The sequence below is a fragment of the Periplaneta americana genome, unplaced genomic scaffold (assembly GCF_040183065.1).
Source record: "Periplaneta americana isolate PAMFEO1 unplaced genomic scaffold, P.americana_PAMFEO1_priV1 scaffold_20, whole genome shotgun sequence".
NCBI classification, from domain to species: Eukaryota; Metazoa; Arthropoda; class Insecta; order Blattodea; family Blattidae; genus Periplaneta; species Periplaneta americana.
In genome coordinates, this window is record NW_027185501.1 from 1,270,280 (window position 1) to 1,275,017 (window position 4,738).

General features: G+C 43.6%; 1 non-coding gene across 1 annotated transcript; it reads left to right on the top strand.

Moving 5' to 3' along the window:
* The first annotated feature begins 3,590 nt into the window (after positions 1-3,590).
* On the top strand, positions 3,591-3,662 carry TRNAN-AUU (transfer RNA asparagine (anticodon AUU)). Its single transcript has one exon. It is a non-coding gene; the product is annotated as a tRNA-Asn (tRNA).
* Positions 3,663-4,738: the final 1,076 nt, after the last annotated feature.

The following is a 4,738-nucleotide window of genomic DNA, read 5'->3' on the forward strand; positions in this document are numbered from 1 at the left end:
TATACCTGAAATCTTATTTCCATAATACACGTCACTGTTCGTTAACAGAAAACTACAATTTAAGTCACACCGAGTTAGTGTGCACTCGAAGTTGGATGCTTGACGGTTGTCAGCCCACTTTGAGGTCTGTGGATATAGAGGGAAAAATTGGATCGGTGTCGGTTAGAGTTCCCGAGTAGCTCAGTGGTAAAGCGTTGGTACATTAAACCAAAGGTCCCGGGTTCGATAACCGGCTCCGGAACAATTTTTCCCTCGAAATTATTCAATTCAACTTTACATGGTGTTATACCTGAAATCTTGATTTGCATAATACACGTCACTGTTCGTTAACAGAAAACCACAATTTAAGACACACGGAGTTAGTGTGCACTCGAAGTTGGATGCTTGACGGTTGTCAGCCCACTTTGAGGTCTGTGGATATAGAGGGAAAAATTGGATCGGCGTCGGTTAGAGTTCCCGAGTAGCTCAGTGGTAGAGCGTTGGTACGTTAAACCAAAGGTCCCGAGTTCGATACTCGGCTCCGGAACAATTTTTCCCTCGAAATTATTCAATTCAACTTTACATGGTGTTATACCTGAAATCTTGATTTGCATAATACACGTCACTGTTCGTTAACAGAAAACCACAATTTAAGTCACACGGAGTTGGTATGCACTCGAAGTTGGATGCTTGACGGTTGTCAGCCCACTTTGAGGTCTGTGGATATGGAGGGAAAAATTGGATCGGTGTCGGTTAGAGTTCCCGAGTAGCTCAGTGGCAGATCGTTGGTACATTAAACCAAAGGTCCCGGGTTCGATAAGCGGCCCAGGAACAATTTTTCCCTCGAAATTATTCAAATCAATTTTACAGGGAGTTATACCTGAAATCTTGATTCGCATAATACACGTCACTGTTCGTTAACAGAAAACCACAATTATGTCACACGGAGTTAGTGTGCACTCGAAGTTGGATGCTTGACGGTTGTCAGCCCATTTTGAGTTCTGTGGATACAGAGGGAAAAATTGGATCGGTGTCGGTTAGAGTTCCCGAGTAGCACAGTGGTAGAGCGTTCGTACGTTAAACCAAATGTCCCGGGTTCGATACCCAGCTCCGGAACAATTTTTCCCTCGAAATTATTCAAATCAACTTTACAGGGAATTATACCTGAAATCTTGATTTGCATAATACACGTCACTGTTCGTTAACAGAAAACCACAATTTAAGTCACACGGAGTTAATGTGCACTCGAAGTTGGATGCTTGACGGTTGTCAGCCCACTTTGAGTTCTGTGGATATAGAGGGAAAAATTGGATCGGTGTCGGTTAGAGTTCCCGAGTAGCTCAGTAGTAGAGCGTTGGTACGTTAAACCAAAGGTCCCGGGTTCGATACACGGCTCCGGAACAATTTTCCCTCGAAATTATTCAAATCAACTTTACAGGGATTTATACCTGAAATCTTGATTTGCATAATACACGTCAGTGTTCGTTAACAGAAAAAACCACAATTTAAGTCACACGGAGTTAGTGTGCACTCGAAGTTGGATGCTTGACGGTTGTCAGCCCACTTTGAGGTCTGTGGATATAGAGGGAAAAATTGGATCGGTGTCGGTTAGAGTTCCCAAGTAGCTCAGTGGTAGAGCGTTGGTACGTTAAACCAAAGGTCCCGGGTTCGATACCCGGCTCCGGATCAATTTTTCCCTCGTAATTATTCAAATCAACTTTGCAGGGTGTTATATCTGAAATCTTGATTTGCATAATACACGTCACTTTTCGTTAACAGAAAACCACAATTTAAGTCACACGGAGTTAGTGTGCACTCGAAGTTGAATGCTTGACGGTTGTCAGCCCGCTTTGAGGTCTGTGGATATAGAGGGAAAAATTGGATCGGCGTCGGTTAGAGTTCCCGAGAAGCTCAGTGGTAGAGCTTTGGTACGTTAAACCAAAGGTCCCGAGTTCGATACTCGGCTCAGGAACAATTTTTCCCTCGAAATTATTCAATTCAACTTTACATGGTGTTATACCTGAAATCTTGATTTGCATAATACACGTCACTGTTCGTTAACAGAAAACCACAATTTAAGTCACACGGAGTTGGTATGCACTCGAAGTTGGATGCTTGACGGTTGTCAGCCCACTTTGAGGTCTGTGGATATGGAGGGAAAAATTGGATCGGTGTCGGTTAGAGTTCCCGAGTAGCTCAGTGGCAGATCGTTGGTACATTAAACCAAAAGTCCCGGGTTCGATAAGCGGCCCAGGAACAATTTTTCCCTCGAAATTATTCAAATCAATTTTACAGGGAGTTATACCTCAAATCTTGATTCGCATAATACACGTCACTGTTCGTTAACAGAAAACCACAATTTAAGTCACACGGAGTTAGTGTGCACTCGAAGTTGGATGCTTGACGGTTGTCAGCCCACTTTGAGTTCTGTGGATACAGAGGGAAAAATTGGATCGGTGTCGGTTAGAGTTCCCGAGTAGCACAGTGGTAGAGCGTTCGTACGTTAAACCAAATGTCCCGGGTTCGATACCCAGCTCCGGAACAATTTTTCCCTCGAAATTATTCAAATCAACTTTACAGGGAATTATACCTGAAATCTTGATTTGCATAATACACGTCACTGTTCGTTAACAGAAAACCACAATTTAAGTCACACGGAGTTAATGTGCACTCGAAGTTGGATGCTTGACGGTTGTCAGCCCACTTTGAGTTCTGTGGATATAGAGGGATAAATTGGATCGGTGTCGGTTAGAGTTCCCGAGTAGCTCAGTAGTAGAGCGTTGGTACGTTAAACCAAAGGTCCCGGGTTCGATACACGGCTCCGGAACAATTTTCCCTCGAAATTATTCAAATCAACTTTACAGGGATTTATACCTGAAATCTTGATTTGCATAATACACGTCACTGTTCGTTAACAGAAAAAACCACAATTTAAGTCACACGGAGTTAGTGTGCACTCGAAGTTGGATGCTTGACGGTTGTCAGCCCACTTTGAGGTCTGTGGATATAGAGGGAAAAATTGGATCGGTGTCGGTTAGAGTTCCCGAGTAGCTCAGTGGTAGAGCGTTGGTACGTTAAACCAAAGGTCCCGGGTTCGATACCCGGCTCCGGATCAATTTTTCCCTCGTAATTATTCAAATCAACTTTGCAGGGTGTTATATCTGAAATCTTGATTTGCATAATACACGTCACTTTTCGTTAACAGAAAACCACAATTTAAGTCACACGGAGTTAGTGTGCACTCGAAGTTGAATGCTTGACGGTTGTCAGCCCGCTTTGAGGTCTGTGGATATAGAGGGAAAAATTGGATCGGCGTCGGTTAGAGTTCCCGAGTAGCTCAGTGGTAGAGCGTTGGTACGTTAAACCAAAGGTCCCGAGTTCGATACCCGGCTCCGGAACAATTTTTCCCTCGAAATTATTCAAATCAACTTTACATGGTGTTATACCTGAAATCTTGATTTGCATAATACACGTCACTGTTCGTTAACAGAAAACCACAATTTAAGTCACACGGAGTTAGTGTGCACTCGAAGTTGGATGCTTGACGGTTGTCAGCCCACTTTTAGGTCTGTGGATATAGAGGGAAAACTTTGATCGGTGTCGGTTAGAGTTCTCGAGTAGCTCAGTGGAAGAGCGTTGGTACATTAAACCAAAGGTCCCGGGTTCGAAACCCGGCTCCGGAACAATTGTTCCCTCGAAATTATTCAAATCAACTTTACAGGGATTTATACCTGAAATCTTGATTTGCATAATACACGTCAGTGTTCGTTAACAGAAAAAACCACAATTTAAGTCACACGGAGTTAGTGTGCACTCGAAGTTGGATGCTTGACGGTTGTCAGCCCACTTTGAGGTCTGTGGATATAGAGGGAAAAATTGGATCGGTGTCGGTTAGAGTTCCCGAGTAGCTCAGTGGTAGAGCGTTGGTACGTTAAACCAAAGGTCCCGGGTTCGATACCCGGCTCCGGAACAATTTTTCCCTCGAAATTATTCAAATCAACTTTACAGGGTGTTATATCTGAAATCTTGATTTGCATAATACACGTCACTTTTCGTTAACAGAAAACGACAATTTAAGTCACACGGAGTTAGTGTACACTCGAAGTTGGATGCTTGACGATTGTCAGCCCACTTTGAGGTCTGTGGATATAGAGGGAAAAATTGGATCGGCGTCGGTTAGAGTTCCCGAGTAGCTCAGTGGTAGAGCGTTGGTACGTTAAACCAAAGGTCCCGAGTTCGATACCCGGCTCCGGAACAATTTTTCCCTAGAAATTATTCAAATCAACTTTACATGGTGTTATACCTGAAATCTTGATTTGCATAATACACGTCACTGTTCGTTAACAGAAAACCACAATTTAAGTCACACGGAGTTGGTGTGCACTCGAAGTTGGATGCTTGACGGTTGTCAGCCCACTTTTAGGTCTGTGGATATAGAGGGAAAAATTGGATCGGTGTCGGTTAGAGTTCCCGAGTAGCTCAGTGGCAGAGCGTTGGTACATTAAACCAAAGGTCCCGGGTTCGATAACCGGCCCCGGAAGAATTTTTCCCTCGAAATTATTCTAATCAATTTTACAGGGAGTTATACCTGAAATCTTGATTTGCGTAATACACGTCACTGTTCGTTAACAGAAAACCACAATTTAAGTCACACGGAGTTAGTGTGCACTCGAAGTTGGATGCTTGACGGTTGTCAGCCCACTTCGAGTTCTGTGGAAACAGAGGGAAAAATTGGATCGGTGTCGGTTAGAGTTCCCGA